Below are 18559 nucleotides of genomic sequence, written 5' to 3'. Positions count from 1 at the left end.
ATATTTGTTTTATGTCTGTTGCATTCAGATACAGATCTTTTCTACACTAGCTATAAACTATAGCAACACTAATATTAACACACTTTATTCTTATTTTACTATTAATTTTACTCATTAATCACATGAATAGGATTTATTTGCTCAAGGGTTTATGTGACTAATGCTTAGATCTTGGTTTTTGGCATTGCATATAATGCAACAGGTGTTATTTTTACCATATATGCAATTGGTCTTGTAAATGCACTAAATATGATAATTAGTCTCTCTATGTGGTTCAATGTAACAGTATCTATTTTGAAGAAGGAAATTATATATCTGTATTTGTGCATGACTATTTGTGTGTGGAGAGCTATGTAGCTCAGTGATTATTAGCTATCATGCTCCAGAATGTCTTGATATATGTAAGCATTTCAAAACTAATTATTAAATGCTATAGTTATTATCCCCAGGATTTAATAAAATCGGTGTAGGCACAGTGTAGAGCCTACATGGAATTTTACCATGTCCATGTACACGGTTCTGCCTCGAGAGCATGCCACACATATTAATCATGGTGCATTGTCGAGGGAGAGCCATGGAACATGGTTATTGAATCATTGTAGGGAGTGTAGTGCGAACTGTGTCCGCAGAGTAGGACACTCCCTGCATTGTCAGGTTGTATTATGTCACTGTTTATTTTATTGTTTTCACTGTTTTTTTCTTTTTTTTTTTTTAAAATGCATGCTTGCATGTTGCGGAGTGGAGTGCAGCAATGCTAAGCAGAGCCAAGACACCTGCCAGACATCTAAAAATAAGAACAGATGCAATTAATTATTTATTTGTCATGTTTAAGTGTAGGTGAGTGGTTTTGCAGGACGTGATGCAGTGCTCAGCAGTGCTTATAGGTAGCTCAGAGGTATATGTAAAGTTATAGCAGAATTTCACTTATCCTTGTAGCTAAATTGGTAGAGGTATGGCATTATGAGCAGTAGGTACAGGGTTTGAATACATGGAAAGGAAAAAAGCATTTACTTTTGAAATAAAAATTATACCAATTATTTTTTAATTCTGACCCACTGTACTGCGCTAAGCTCTGCTAAATTCTGCTAAGCACCACATAAACACAATAATGGCTGAAAATGTTTATACGCTGCTTGGCTGGTTTGCACACTGCTAAATGCTGTTAAGCATATGGATCCTAAAGTTTTTGCACTGCTCAGCTCAGCTGTGCTGGTTTGTGCACTAAGTGACATGCCACATTTTTAAATGTTGCCCAATGGCATGTAAGGGTGGGAAAACAGGCTATATTAAGCCCAATACATGGGAATACTGCATAATCAGTTAGATTTCTATCTCTGAAGGATAGTGTGGTAGGCACTGGTGAGGGTTCACGCTTTCAGGTGCAGTGTTGGAGCATTCTGGAATCCAGGGTCATGGTCAGACACCTAGTAAAAAAACATGAAGACCAGCTGCTGCAGGGAGGTTTCCAGGGTTCAGAGTGCAAGGCAAAGGCTTGGGACTGGCTGGCAAGAAAACTCACCAGTGAAACTGGTATCCCCTACATAGGTGAGCAGTGTTATCATGATGACCTGAAGAGATGAAAGGGGATCTCTTGGACACCTGGGTCCAAGAATTTCAGGCATGGAATACCCCACAAGTATGTAAGCACTTTTACCTCTGTTTCACCAATATCTAATCTGAATGTATGCTAAACTGGTATGCATAATGGTGTGCTTATCTCCCAACAGCTGCAGATGAGAGGGCAAGCAACATCGAGATAAATGCCAAGTACCTGGCCAGGTTGCACCATGAGTGTGGTGAGTATGGATGTATTATGCTAACTGTAGTGAAATAACCAAGAAAGAGTAAAGCATGAACTGCAATAAGGTATGTACAGTAAACTTTGTATTGCAATAAATGTGGACATAGAGCTGTAGTGCAATAAATGAATAATGCTAACTGTAGTACAATAAAAACATGAAAGAATACCATTACCTGCATAAAGTATATACAGTAACGTCTGTAGTGCAATAACTGTGGAAGTAGAGCTGTATTGCAAGACCTGAATAATGACAATTGTTATCCAATAAAAACTCAAAACAGTACCAGAAACTGCATTAAAGTATATACAATAAAGTCTGTAGTGCAACAAGTGTGGAATTAGAGCTGTTTTCATGAAATTAATAATGTCAACTGTTCTGCAATAACACATGAACCAATACCAGTAACATCAAGGTTAGTTGTGTACATCAGGATTGCCTTGATTTAACTATTGCAGTAAAACACCTGTATGCATTCAGGCTGTAAGGTAAGGTGCTGCAGTCAAGTATAACACTGTGATAGCTGTAAAATGCAAATATAATTGCTACCAAAGGTCTTATTTAGCACAGACAGTATTGTTCAAGGCTGTTGCTAGGCCGGTATTGCTCACACAATGCTCTGTCATCCACAAACAGCAGGTAAGCAAGCTATATGGGTGAGGTAGCCTACTCCATGATCTGATATTGTTTGTTGATTTCACAGATATTTCAAACCAATAATAATATATTGCTTACACCTGCATTCTATATACTAATGTATAGATTATCTACTATCTCTGTCATACTTGTATTTCATGCATGTGTGTTCTATCTCTGCAGTCTAGTATACAACTGTAGTACTACTACCAGGTCATATATTGGTTCCAGCTGAGCTCTAGGCAAATATCAGTCAGTTAATAGTCAGCAGTGACTATGTATATCAGTTTGTTAAATTCTCTGTCTGAAGTATATTTTGCTACACAGACCAGGGTTTGCATCCAGTGCTATGCAGCATTAAATATTATAGTATCAGTCACATAATGTTTATAGATTCTCTCTCCATAGGAGCTACAGGTAAATGGGTGAGGTAGCCCATATTACGAGTAAATAATTGTGTGTGCAGATGTCATAGACTGTTAAAATCATTAGTAAGAATGTGAAAGTACAGCATAACATAAAGGAAATAAATATAATAATAAAATAAAATGAAATAAATAAAATGTATAATCTTGGTATGGCTGTATGTCTGGAGTGACTGTTCAAAGAGTTGCTGCAGCCAATTCACACATTCCATGCAGATGCCCTCTGCAGTCACTGCTATTGGATTCTATCTCCATGCCTGCCAAGCAAGGCATGATAATTGTTTAGTTACTGTACCGTACACATACATGTCTCTCAAATATCACACTGTCACATAATGTAATTAGTATTGTGTAATTGGTCTGCCACAGGATTACCATCAGAATGATTACATAAATTGTGAAGTATCACTACATTAGCCCACAGTACACCTTGGTAGTTATACAGATCCACCTGATGTGCAAGTGTTCTGTGTAGTTGTGTACCCGCAGTTGTTACTGCTTGGCCCATACTGTCCCATGCGAATAGCTTGAGAGGTATGTACATGCAGCAGCAGCTATAGGAGACTGGTACACATAAAGAAAGGACAGACCTGTAGAGTAGATAGTAGTATGGTTGTCAAGTAAATAGCCTATAATGATAATAATGGACTGTATTTCTCTCTCTCCCCACCCCTTATATTAATTTATTTATTATTGTTATCCATTGGTTAATGTTTACTATTTACATATAATGTTAAATTAACTGTATTTTGGGGTATGTGTATTTTATTGTTATGTATTATAATGGTTGCATATTAACATATCTTGTTGAATTGCCTATTTTGTTGGCCTTATGCTGTAGCTATTACTGGCGTGCTGTTAACATACTGATTCTGTCATTTATTGTTGTGTTTTACATAATATGCATGGATATGTAATTGGGTTATTCCCACTGTTCTGGCATGCTGTTATTACTAACCTATGTCTTGCTCATAAATAGACTATACTTACTGCTATACCTTCATCACCTCAGCATGTCAGGGCAGGCAAGTTCCTGGTGATATGTCTACCTTGCCTCAACTGGCTGTGGCACCATGTCCCAGCATTTCTGGGACCCAGGCCAGTGGTGTCCCCTCCACTGCCCATGTACCACCTGTGGTGTCGGCTGAAACCACCTCAGGGGATGGTGCCCGGCCTCCCCCTGGGAGTGGTGGTGGAAGGGCTTGAGTCACTCGAAGGCAACTGCCAGTCATGGTGTGCAGGACCATTCATCAGACCTATGAATGTTGCCTGTGCCAGATTGAGGGCACACTGGCCAACCTGATGGGGCAGGCTGGCTCTCGCATCCAGCACAGCCACCTTCAGGGCTGTGAAGGAGCAGTGTCGACTGCCCATGGGTGAGGATGTCAGTCCTGCTGCTGCCATCTGGAGGCACATGTGACTCTGATTCCACAACACCCTCCCCATCCAAGGTTTTTATCCCCTCATGTGTCACACACTGCCCCTGTCTACTGTCTTGTCTGTCTGCTATTGCATCCTGTCTTATCCGACTTACCTCCCAACATGTACCTATGTCCCTTCCCCAAAAGTCCACTCTCTCCTTAAAAAAAAATTGGCACCTGTCCCACACAAAAAAATATTGCCCCATACATAGCTCTCCATGTTGCACATGTGTCCACTGGACAAAACTAATTTGGTCTAATTGGCTTGACAACATATTTATGTTGTCCTCACTCCTCTTTATGGGGTTTGAGAGTCCTACTTCATCTACAAAACCTATCAAAATGCACAGCTGTTGCAGTACACTAAATGGATAGCTATGGTTCTTTCCTACACCCAACCTGCACATCCCTACCTGCCTTTCACATTGTTTTCCCCCTTGCTTTCCCCATTTCACCAATTTCCTATCACACCCTTTTTCTTTTCTTTATATTTTTTAGCACAGGTTTGCATGGATTTGCATGGAGTGGCATGCTGCTCTGCTTTACTTAGCTTAATTTAAATAAACTTTAATGAGCTTTAAAGAGCTTTAATGTCTATATGTGTCTATTACATTGTTACTCACATGTAGAAAATAAACACCTCTGCCAAGAGTTAGACTCTAACCCCTATCAATTATAGAACACTACATTAACCCACCACAATACACAGGCTTTAGATTGAACTGGTGTTTCCAGAAAAACACACTGCTTGCTACTTACAGTCATTATGCATGTAACTGAAATAAAAACCCAGTGTGAAAACTGGGAGTGCACACTGGAATCTGGTGCAATAATAAATAATAATGAAGACAGGGTCTATATTAGAACACTAAACATTCAAAATGTCGAGTGTTCTAATATCGAACTCTATGAATCGAAAATTTAAAACATTGAACATTCAGAACAGCAAATATTTTTCTAGGGAAAAAATGTGCTGCTCCAAAACACATACACACAACACAAGCACACCAAACAAACAGCAATCCACACACATACACCTAAACTCTTACACCTAACCCTACACTAAACTATACATACACCAAATCCTAACCCTAAGGTCCGTCACTATCGCACAGTCACCTCACTCGCACCCTAGCCCAAACTCACCTAACCCTCACATCCAAACAATTGCACACTTACCTGACCCGCGTCCTAACCCTAACTCACCTAACCTGCCCTAACCCTCATGTCAACAAAATCGCACACTTACCTGAACCTGACCCATAACTTTCCACCACAGCGCTGAAAATACCGAAGCAACAGAAACGGACAACCAGATTCTTTCCCTAGGAAAAAATTCAGTTTTCTGTTTGTTCGATATTTTCAGCATTCGCTGAAACTGGGTCGATATTAGAACACTCCAAATTTTAAACATTTGGTGTTCTAATATAGACCCTGAAGACATACTAATGGATGTAAGTAAGGTCTTTCATAGCTGGTATATGTGCCCTTTTATCAGCATCTTGTGGAAAGACACCTCCCAAGGCAGTAACGGCAAAGTACATGTACAATTGGGACCCTGGCGCAGAAATTTAACCATACAAAGTCAAGCATATACTCACTGATGTAGAAATGTTTATCACAGCCTCTATATGTGCAGCCATACCTTGCAAATACACATGGTTTCACAGTGTGGCAGGAGCTCAGTCTGTTAAATGCCTTGCATGCAGTACATTTTGCCACACACAGTCCTGGGTTCAAATCCAGTGTTGTGTTGCACTTCAATTACATTATTGTGAAGACAGCAAGTTATGAATGAGTCATGCAATCTTACTCGCCACAGGTTACTGCTACTTAATTAACTGCTACCCAGTTTTTCAAGGCAATGGTTTGCAGGCAGAGACACAATGCACATATCCATATAGCCTAACTAAATGTTGCCTACTACTCTGTTAGTCGCACTGTTGCAAAACAGTCATACCTTAAGCACATGCCTCGATTGCACTGTATAGAATACCCTTGCCCTGGCTCTACCATAATGATAGGCCTGACACAGCTGACAGACACAGTTACACATACAGCTTGCTGTCCACCAAACTGTTCACACTCCCCTCTATGTGCTGTAAGCTGCAGCAGCAGCTGCAGCCTGTAACATACACAGCTGTATGTAAAGGTAGCTGTTACAACCTCCCATATCTCTCAACCCCCTAGAACAAGGGATCCAGACACAGCCATACTTAATGGGGGGTGGGACAAAGGCCCAGAAATAGGGACACGTTTAACAGTTTGCCCCTACAAAGATAGTACGTTGATAGAACAACAGCTATTGGAGTACCATGCATAATCTGATGGGTATGAAGTGTGACACACGCGCGTCTTTTCCCTTACTGAAAATTGCCCACAATGATTGCCAGTGCACTGCCAGATGACCACAATGGTATAGGACACTCACCACACATAAGAGGCAAAACTGTGGACATACTTCATAAATCTTTTCAGTGGACGGTGTTTGTACCTACCTTCTGCGATGCTATAGTCTCCACACCTCAGTAATGTCCATCTCAAAATCTAAGACGGGGCCAAGGTCTAAATGAAGTCCTTATGTGAGCTGATCAAAGGAAAGACACTGAGGAAACTCGGAGCTATAATATATAACATTAAGTATCCTGTTTTTTGTTTATTTTGTTCTTTATTTCTTTGTTATTTATAGCACTTTGTGTACTGTGTATTTTTCTAGCTAGTTTCACTGTGTGTGAGGTATTAACTGGAAATTGTCCACTTTTATTAAGCATCTGTTGGGTTGTTTGTTTCTGATAACTTGTTGCAGTTAAACTCTTTTTTCTAGAGGCTCCTTTAGCTGTTTAAAACTTTGATTTAAAGGCTCACTGCTGCTTTTCAGCTGTGAGAAACATTTCTGCAGTTTGTTTCCCACCCTCCCTCCCTGTTGGTATAGTGTTTCTTCCTACTTTATTTTGCTTTTGTGTCATCTTAAAAGTACTCAATTGTATTTATTACTGCTTGGTGTAACTCATTCTAAGCCTTTTAGTTTAAGCACTTGGGCTTCAGACCAGTTGTTCTACATTAAGAAGGTTTGTGGTCTGCACTGTAGTGGCAGAACAGGTAGCTTACATCCTTCTAAGTTGGGAACTGCTGATTGAGGGCTCAGTGTCTGTTATTCTAAAAGTGTATTAATTCTGGTTTAAGCACTTGGGCTTCAGGCCAGTTATTTTACATTAAGAGGGTTCGTGGTCTGCACTCTTGTGGGCGGAGAGGCTGGACTCTGCCCTTCTGAGCTGGGAATTTCTGGTTAAAGGCTTATAGTGCCTGCATATATGAACTGCTTCTTACTGAAATTGGTACACCTTGTTTGCTGTAGCATAGACTAGATCCATGCCTGCTGAATCTAGCTTTGTTTGTATAACTTGAGCACTAATCCAGGCATTCTTTAAAGTATTCAATTGTATTTATTACTGCTTGGTAGTAACTTGATTAAAGTGTAGCTATCATTCTAAGTCTTTTGGATTAAGCACTTGGGCTTCAGACCAGTTGTTTTACATTAGGAAGGTTTGTGGCCTGCACTGTGGTGGCAGGACAGGTAGCTTACATCCTTCTAAGTTGGGAACTGCTGATTGAGGGCTCAGTGTCTGTTATTCTAAAAGTGTATTAGTTCTGGTTTAAGCACTTGGGCTTCAGGCCAGTTATTTTACATTAAGAAGGTTCATGGTCTGCACTCTTGTGGGAGGAGAGGCTGGACTCTGCCCTTCTGAGCTGGGAATTTCTGGTTAAAGGCTTATAGTGCCTGCATATTTGAACTGTTTCTTACTGAAATTGGTACAACTTGTTTGCTGTAGCGTAGACTAGATCCAGGCCTGCTGAATCTAGCTTTGTTTGTATGCTTGTTGTTTGTTTGCTTGTTATTTCCCTGAAACACTAATTCCACCTAAAATGTGGCTTTTCAGCATTTCTGTGGATCCCTAGTGATACCTGCATTGCTTACTGTACTTATTTCCTTGTTTCACTTGAAAGAAAGTTACTATTTGTCATTTTTGCATTTAAGTTACCTGTAACACATTGCATTTAGGTTACGTGGCACTTGCTCATTAAGTCAGCACTAAAAAATTAAAAGCACTACACCCTCACAAACTCCCCTTGACTACCTTGTTCCCCATTGGCCCTTTTTTCAATTATAAAGGAATTCCCAATACTATTCTAGCATGTCCAAAGGTCAGTTGTCAATCTCCTCTCCGGTCCAGCTGGTGAATCTGGGAATCTTGAGGCAATGTTATAACTGCCTCATGTACACAGACAACCCTCTCCTCCTCCCAACAAATTCCAACACATGTGAGAGATGCAACTATATAGCCAAACTGGAGGCTAAGCTCTCTCAACTCAGTACTGGCGTAACCAGTCAGGAGGAGAAGGAAACCACAGTCAATACAATTCCAGTCTCACATAGACCTACCACGACAGCAAACCAAACACATAAACACACAAAAACATACTCGGAGGCTCTAAATAAAAATCTGCCTAAGCAGCAGAGACCTCCAAAGCAGACACCCAAGCAACTGCTACCCCCAAAACAAAACACGTGCAACACATATGTCACAAAGCCAGTGTGCTGAACAGTCACAGCCCTCAAGGCTAAACAACACACCTGATACACTTGTAATAGGTGACTCTATCGTCATGCACACTGACATCCCGCTCACCAGGCTGAACAAGGAGAAGGTCACAGTGAGCTGCCTGTTGGGCGCTAGGATCCGCCACATAACACAAGCACTCAGGTCACTCCAAGGCAAGTACAACTATGACTCAGTCATTGTCCATGCTGGTGTGAATGACCTGAGACGTACCTCACTGGACTACATGAAAAGAGACATAGAGGAGCTCTCTGAGCATGTAGCTCAGGCCGGTATGACCCTGACCTTGAGTAGCATCTTACCCTCACCAAGAATGATGCCACAATATAAAGGCAAGATGATCAATTTCAACAATTGGCTTAAGTATTGGTGTAATTCAAAGGGGGATCCAATGCCTGTCAGCCTGGGATGACATGCTCGACAAGCCACGATGCTTCGCTAGGGATGGCTTGCACCTGTCACCCCTGGGCTTTCGGATATTGGCAAAGGCTCTTGCTACCCCCATAGTGCCTTTTTAGGCAAGGCTCAAAAGACAAACCCACCTCCATAGGTATCACAAGGGATAAGAAACTAAGAGTAATGCTACTCAATGCCAGACGTCTAAACCTCAAGATGCATGCACTCGAAACTCTCCTTAGCATGGAGAACATCGATATCTGTGCAGTAACAGAAACCTGGTTCAAGGCTCCCGAGAGCACCCCAGCACTACCAGGTTATACCTCATACCATGCTTTTCAGCCCCAAAACTTGGACCGAACCATAAAAGGAGCGGGAGTATCAATATTCGTCAAAGATACCCACACCTCCAGGTTGGTGGCACAGCACGAAGCATCAGAGACTATCCATGTGCAACTAACAGTGGGTAAAACTGCCTTCCAGTTTATAGCCTGCTACAGACCACCCTCCTAAACCCAGGAAGCCCACTTGGCCTTCCTGAGAACACTGGAAAATATGAAGGTCTCTCCAAACACCATTATATTGGGCGACTTCAACTACCCAAACATAGACTGGGAGCATTACTCTAGCTCCAACACCCTAGCCCAAAGGTTCCTAGAATTTATAAACTCAAATGCTATGGAACAACTTGTTACCACTCCCACAAGAGGGGAAAACATACTGGACCTGATCATCACCAACATGGGGACTCTATGCTCCAGATCAGAAGTGTATCCCTCACTGGTAAGATCAGACCATAAACTAATCTCACTGGATATTCACATCCTGAGCCCACCCCCTGCCCAGAAAACCTCAGTGAAAAACTTCTCTAAAGCAAATTTCACACTCCTCAAAACCAAGGTGGAATCCTTCAAAGCCCCCGGGCCTGTGGAAAATACAGCCCAGACTGCAGAATCCTTTATAAATGCATTCTATGAACACCTTCAGGAATGCATGGATCATGCAATCCCAAATAAAACCAAGACCCAATCCTCCAAAGGCAGATGCCCTGTCTGGTGGACCCCAGCCATAAACAAACTATACAATAGAAAGAGGAAGCTACTACATGATAGAGCAAAATCCCAAAAAGGGAAGGCATCTCTGATCAGTATTAGCAAAAAACTACGGGCACTCATAAAATCATCTAAGGCTAGCTTAGAGAGAAAAATTGCGGTGATGATGACATGTCATTGATACTCTGCTACACATACCCACATGCCTCTCAACTGTCCCTGATTTTAATCACATCTCAGCTCTGTCGTTGTCAATTCCACCTACAATGGTCGGCTGTTGTAGGAAAATTAGTGGATTACACATTGCTCATAATGACAATAAAGGTGTAATGTCAAATGATGTACTGTAATTCACCTCCTCTCATTCTGTCCATGTCTCACATAATTAGTTCTAACATTGGAAAACTGTCCCTGAATGTGCTTGATGCACTCTGGTTAAGTCACTGTTTCTGTTGACATTTCTCTATGTTTGGTTGAGAGCTATACCTAACATACCTGTCAACCTCCTACAGCAAGAACTCAGGACAAAGCCATAATTAATGGAAGAACAAAGGCCCAAACTCAGTGACAGTGTTTAAGTATTGTTCGTACAAAGTAAGAACATGAATATATTAAACTGATATTACTGTAGCATAACTGTGTTCTGAAGGGTATGATGTGTGAAACTCAGCAGTCTGTCTTTATTTTCTGACATGGATATATGCATAAATTATCTTGTAGTGTTGCAGTAGTTGGTGGTGCTGACAATACCTCTCCTTCACCTTTTCATAGGTCCATCAGGTGTGGTGCAAGTCCATGGTCCTGTACCTGGTTAGTGTGATACTGCTGTTTTAAGGATGATATATACCCTAAGAAAGTTAAGGACTGCCATTTTTCCCTATGTACATCTGTTGTGCTTAGCCAGAGTAGGATATTTGTATGTTCCATTTTGGAACAATTAACTACAGTGTGACACTTATGGCATCTGTGAGTGTAGACACTGGCCATAGACAGCTGGAGAGGTCCCACACTGTGGAATTGACAGGGGTGCTCGTAGGAGGACTGCTGTCCCTCCACCACTGTTGCAGGTCTCACATCACGGGTCACTCACAGAATGTTTTGGTCCATCATGGAGGCACAGGCATGTTCTGAATGCAACACCAGACAGATGCTTTGGGTTATGGATGCAGCACAGTGTGACATTAGTGACTGCCTCCACTGCATTGGAGACACCCTGGATTGGTTCACTGCTGTACTGGATAGACGGTGGGCTAAGACAGTGTCTGTCTTTGACCGCACGTCTGTGCTGGAACATCTAGTTGGAGTTGGGCACCAGACATGTGGACAAAGGTCAGCAACACCATCTGCTGGGAGTCCACATGGCTGTGCACAGTCACGATCCTGTACTGGTAGTACCTACAGCACTACAGAGGGAAGTGTGCTGTCAATACCATGATGTGGCAAGACATGGGCACATGGTTCTGGATGGTCCTGTGGGGACACAGCCCCAGAATTTTAGAGTCACAGTCAGGTACCAACACCACATCTGACCTTGGGCATGGTGGTGCCAATGCTACTCCTGGCAGAGTCAGTTCACATGTTTGTGGCCAGAGAAAGTGAACTGTCCACTCTATCATGTGCAGTCCACAGCTGTCCAACATACACATGTGTAGGGCTAGCACTGGGATTGACTGTGTATACACACACACACACACACACTCAATCACCACTGTTTCATGCAGATCACCAACAGACACACACGGTAACTCTTCATGGCCCATCTAACCCACAACCCTTCCAGACTCACACACATGCTGTCACCTGTTTGGCACATCCTAGGCCTCTGGCACCCCCACACCACACCCTGTGCATGTGATGATACCTCTGCCACATCCCTGCCATCCATGCCATCAATGCAGGGAAATGCAAATATGTGTCTGATGCACAGGGTGACTATGTTGCTTTACATGTACTTGTGTAGTGCAATATTGTTTTGCCATGGCACTTGTGGGTGTTGTGTGCTGGCATGTGTCATGATTACACATTAAACTTTGTGTATCTTTGTTACATGATGTTAGACTGGCAGTAGTGTTAAAGAATGACAGATGTGTCAAATGTGTCACGGACCTGTGCATGTGTCCATTCCAGGAGTCTGAGGGGTTAAATAATGGACAAATGGCAGCAATACAGCAGCACAGGATGTCATGGTGACACAGCAGAAATATGTCAGCAAGGTAAGGCAGTATATGTGCATGGTTCCCTAGGTGCATATGTGTATAACAGTGTATCCAGCATAATGTGGGCAGTCAGCTTAATCATGCATTCATACTTTGTGACAAGGTATGCTACCCTCGATACGTGTCACCTGAATTTTCTGAATGTACAAATCTAGAAGGTGGCATACATCAGTTATGCTTATGGAGAGGAGGGCAATTTAGAGGCCAGCAGCTAGTCACGTCCCCATAAAATGCATAACCATTGCACAGAGATAGCACATATGGGGCATGTCCTTAGTGCTAAAAGGGGATATATTTACACACACACACAGTTGGTTGACGTGAGATTAAAATCCCTACCTATCTACTATTACACACTACAGCTCATAGTACTTATCACACGTGCAACAGGTTTTGTCTGTCTGTTGTATATGTGGATGTAGGCACAGTACTTGTGGAGTACAAAAGTGGCCTTGTGTTAGAAAGCATGTGTGGCCTGCAGAGTGATACTTCTTGGCACTATTATTGTATCTAGTGTCCTAGGAGTGGGATACCTGGTAATATCCCTGCTATATGTGTACAATTATCAGTATGATCATATGTGGCTGTTTGCAGTTTGATAGGCGGACATGTGGCCAAGGACAATATGGCCTGTTCAAGGCATGCGTTGCAACCACTGTACATTACACCACCTCCTCACCTATGTCTGTCTACAGGGTATCATTACAGCCTTTGTCTGGTTCCACTGGACAACTGTTATGATGTGTAAATGCAGAAAATCCCAGCATTCTGGAGTATGTGGGCACAGTCATACTGTATTTCTCCATAAATAAGACCTAACCAGACAATAAGGCATAGCATGGTTTTCCAGGATGGTCATGGTATAAGCTCTACCCCAGAAAAAGCCCCAGTTAAGATCATCAACAACACATGACAGATGTGTTGAATTATAAAGTAATATTACTGACACCTGTTGACTGAGGTTATAGGTTCATAGGTAGGTTCTAGGCTATCTGCCCAAAGGCATTTATAAGCCTTTCCAGAATGTGTTGGCTTTCACCGCCCCCTTAGATTAGTTCCCTGTGCCTCTGTCCAGCAGAGCCATTGAAGTGATCCCTGGGGTAAACTTTCTGTTTCCCATCCACTCGTAAAGGTTTCTCTTGAAGAGGGTTAGCGAGGAGCTCTGCCTAATTTAGACTGGAATCTTGTCCCAGAGCATGGGACAGGAATTTATCCCTCCAGCATGTCCTATTTATTGTTGTGGTGAGGTTTAGATCCCTGGAGCGTGTGGCACGAGGGATATGGTTTTCTTTAGGTGCAGCATGTCCATCAATTCTGGGTTGGACATGGCCTTGTATGTCAGGCAGAGATCACCTCTGAGTAGGCAGTATACAACCGAGTACAGTTGGAGTTTCTTCAGTCGAGCTGCATAGGGCATCTGCTTGAGGCCAGTGATCCTCTTGGTGAGGTACTTCTGTGGTCTTTCCAGTTGTCGCAGGTGTCTTGTAAGGTACATCCCAAATGGGGCATTGTAGTCTATGATGGGTCTGATGAGTGATGCGTAGAGGGGCCCAATGACCTTTTTCGATCTGGATGCAAACCCTTTTGTGATTAGGTGGGCCACATAGAAGAATTTTCTAACCACTTTGGCAATGTGATTATCAAAGGAGAGGTTACTATCAACTTGGGTCCCCAGATCCCTTATTATGTCTTCCGTATTTAGGGAGCTACCACCTATGTGATAGTTTGTGGGTACTTTGTTTTTTCCAAAGGGGATGACTATGCACCTTTTGGCATTTAGCTTGAGGCCATGGTTTTGACACCAGGTATCTGTCTCAGTGAGACCATTTTGGAGGATGTCTGTGTCAGCCGGAGAGTCAATTATAGCCCCTAGTTTGCAGTCATCTGCAAACTTGGTCAACCATAGTCCTCCTGTGCTTGCCTGTACCTCTGAGAAGTATATGCTGAACAGGAGGGGTCCTAGGACTGAGCCCTGGGGAACACCACTTGTAACCAGTTTAGAGTCAGACCTAGCTCCCACAACTCTTACCGTGTGGGTTCTGTCCGTGAGCCAGTTGGCAACCCATCTCATGATGTAGGGGTTTATGTTCAAGCTGGTGAGCTTGTCTATAATACCTGAGTGGGGAATGGTGTTGAAGGCCTTTCCAAGGTCTAGGTAGGCTGTGTGGACCACCTTTCCCATACCTATAGCCTTAGTAACTGTCTCAAAGAAGTCCACCAGGTTTATGAGGCATGATCTGCCTTTAACAAAGCTGAACTGGGTAGGGTCCAGTGCTTGAAGGTTCTCAATGACTCTGTTAATGAGATCCATGATGGTGTGCTCCATAGCTTTGCAGACCAAGCTAGTCAGGCTTATAGGGCTATAGTCCCCGGGGTCCGTTGTGGCTCCACCTTTGTGGAGTGGAGTAACCATTGCTGTGTGCCACTCTGTGGGCACATAGCCTGTGGAGAGGCTGAGTTTAAACAGTGTGTTTAGGTGAGGGGTTAGTTCATCTTTGAGCTGTAGTGCAGTCTGGGACACTGTCTGGTCCCATTGATGCTGTGTTTTTGGCTTTGGAGAGGGCTGTTTTAACCTGAGTATCTGTGATTTCAGGGGCACTACATTCTTCTGGTATTGTTATGGGCCCTTTTGGGGGTGAGACGGGGTGAAGTTTGCACTGAACCTGTCTGCCAGGATGTTGGCTGTATAGATCGGTTCGGTGTATTTTGTGCCATTCTGTACTAACTCCGAGCAGATCTGAGAATTGCCACTTAGATTCTTGACATAGCTAAAGAATGCCTTGTGGTTATCTTTGGAGTCTATGGCAATTTTTCTTTCGAAGCTAGCCTTGGATTATTTTATGAGGGAATGTAGTTTCTTGCTGATACTGATCAGGGATGTCTTCCCTTCTTGGGATTTTACTCTTTTCTGTACTAGTTTCCTCATTCTATTCTATAGCTTGTTTATGGCAGGGGTCCACCAGACTGGTTTCCTTTTCTTGGAGGAGTGAGTCTTGGTTTTGTTTGGGATAGCATGATCCATGCATTCTTGTAGGTGCCCATAGAGTGCATTAGTAAAGGATTTTGCAGCTTGAATAGTGTTATCCTTTAGCATGGGGGCTTTGAAACTTCCCACCTCGGTCTTAAGTAACGTGAAGTTTGTTGTTGAAAAGTTATCGCACTCTGCTCGCTATTTTCAGACCATTCGGACAACCAACTTCTTCTCTTTGCAGAAAGTTGTAAGATTCTTTCCCTAGGAGTCCTCCACAATTCTTACTGTAACCCTAATCCTCACTCACACTTGACGGTTGAGATCCTTGGCCCATAAACACTGGTCAAAGTACAGACAAACCACATAAAACGTGAGCACTTCATAACGAACACTGTGATGTCTTCTTAACTGTCACCCTTTTGTGTTCCCACTCCTGTCTCATAAGTCTTCAATTAACCCCTCCCCAGACAAGATGAGTACAGAAAGAAAGAGCTATTCCTTAGAGTACAAGAAAGGAATCATGGAGGACTCCCAGGGACAGAATCTGATGGCTTTCTGCAAAGAGAAGAAGTTTGATCTCTGAATGGTCTGAAAATGGCATGCAGCATACGATAACCTCAGTCAGCAGGCCAACAAGGGAAATGCTAAGAATTGCAAGTGTGGATCAGGTCGGCAACCATTATTTCCTGAGCTGGAAGACATCATCTGTGAATGGATTGCTAACAGGAGAGCAAAGGCTTTGGTTGTGCGCAGGGCTGATATTCACCCATTTGCCCTTGCAATATCCCTAGAAGAATTCAAAGCATCACAACATTGGCCAGATGGCTTCCTTCAGCAATATGAACTGTCTCTAAGATCATCAATAACACTGTTCAAGCTGGAAGATACTGAAGTTATTAAACGTGCACTTGCATTCAAATCCTTTGAACACTGTTCAAGCTTGAAGATACTGAAGTTATTAAACGTGCACTTGCATTCAAGTCCTTTGTTGATGGCATCAACGTTTCTAAATACCAACTCTCCAACATGATTGCTATGGATGAAACTGCAGTGTTTATAGGCCAAGGTTCTCAAACAACAATTGATCAGAGGGGTGTCTCATCAATCTACATTCCCTCCACTGGTTACGAAAGTGCATGTGTTACCTGTATTTTGACAATTCATCTAGCTGGAAAGAAAACCCCACCTCTAATCATTAGTAAGGGCAAGAAAGATAAGATTGAACATGTTTCAGGCATTTACATTCTTGAAACTGAAAAAGCCTGGTGCACACAAGTAGTTATAAGGAAGTGGGTTGGTGTATTGCTGCCACTTGTTTTGCAAGGCGGTGAAAGAGGTCTGCTAGTCTGGGTTTCAGCCAGCACTCACCGTGCTAAAGACATGAAGAAATTCTTTGCATGGAGAAGAATAGATCAAATAATGATTCCCACAGGAATGACTGCCTATCTCCAGACTCTTGATATTGCAATAAACAAGCCATTCAAGGACCATTTGTGCTTGAAACTCAATGAATACATTGAAAATAGAATGGAGAGAAATCAGCATGGAAACTTTGTGAAGTCTAGCCTACAAGAAGTTGTAACTTGGGTGAAAAATTCATGGGATAAAATCACTGATGGCTGTATTGCCAAGGCACTATGAGCAGGCTACTTGGACAAGCAGTGCTCATTTAAGGAGAGCTCTATTGCTATGCTCCATGCTATGCTGTGATGCATGCCAGATAGGGGAGTCATGATAACTGCCAGGACTGCCAGCACACACATTTATGATAATACCCTGGGCATTGCACATGACCTGGCTGTTGATGGAGTGGTACCCCTTGCAGTTGACGTAGATTCTACCCTCCTCATTGGGTGGTGCCTTGATGTATACATGAGTGCAATCTATGGTACCCAGTACCACAGGGTAGTGTGCTACACAGTAGAAGTGTTGCATACTGCTGGCCCTTGCCTCGGGAATGAGGGGAAAATAAATGTGCTCACTGGCATGTGGTAGCATGGCATCCAGGACCTGGTGCAGTACCCTGGATACTGATGCTTGTGAGACCCCCATCATGTCCCCAGTTGGTCTGTGGAATGTACCCATAGCTAGTATCCTAACAGCTACACATACTTTTGTTTCCACTGGGGTGGGTTCCCCTCTGTTGGCTCTGGGTCTGAGTTGAAGTCGGCAGAGCTCAGTGAGTTCTTTTAGCCTGTCCTTGTCCACCCTGCAGTGCTCTACAATCTCAAGCTCATGTTGCCCCTGGAAGGTTACTCTAGGCATGAACACTCTTCTCCTTCTCAGTCTAGGCCTATGGTCAGCAGCAGCATTGACCTCAGCATCTAGCACATACATATCTAGCAGACCTGCAGCAGCCCCTAGCATTTCTTCAGTTAAAAGTCACAAGTATATACTCCACTGGTGCAGAATATGGGAGTAAAATCAGACTGTAGGGTTTCTGCAACTTTTATAGTGCTCTGTTGTATGTGCAACCTTTGTGATTGGCTACCTATGATGCATTCCATCTGCCAAGTACATCATTAAGAACTGTTAATGGCCCTAGTTCAAGTAGAACAAGGGTCATCAGTAACTAAGATATCATTGCCTTTCTCAGCCAATTTTTTTTTAACAGCCTTCCTCACTCAGCACTGCGGCGCACCATGCAAACATGCACTGTAAAGGTAAAAAATGCTCAGTAGTCACTGCACACACCCCCATGAAAGGTAATGCTCAGCATGGTGGGGTGCCACACAAACACGCTCAAACCCACTGAAACACGTGCCCCAAAGGTAAACAAAGCTTAGCAGACACTGTAAATGCCCCCTACTAAGCACATCTGAGCATAGTGCAAACAGGTGCCGCTGTACTCCAATGAACTTAAAAGAATGTGGACACACCCCTTTGGATGTCAGCTACCTCTTATGTGGACACTAACATGGTTCTCTGGCTACACGGATGGAATCTGTGGACACGGATACCCATTTGTGCTATTCAGTAAACCCATCTCATTTGCATAGAGATCTGTGCACACAACCTGGGAAC

This window comes from Protopterus annectens, chromosome 1.part1 (genome assembly GCF_019279795.1).
Source record: "Protopterus annectens isolate FY-2018-M chromosome 1.part1, PAN1.0, whole genome shotgun sequence".
NCBI lineage: Eukaryota > Metazoa > Chordata > Ceratodontiformes > Protopteridae > Protopterus > Protopterus annectens.
The sequence above is the reverse complement of the archived record's forward strand: the minus strand, read 5'-3'. Positions refer to the sequence as shown.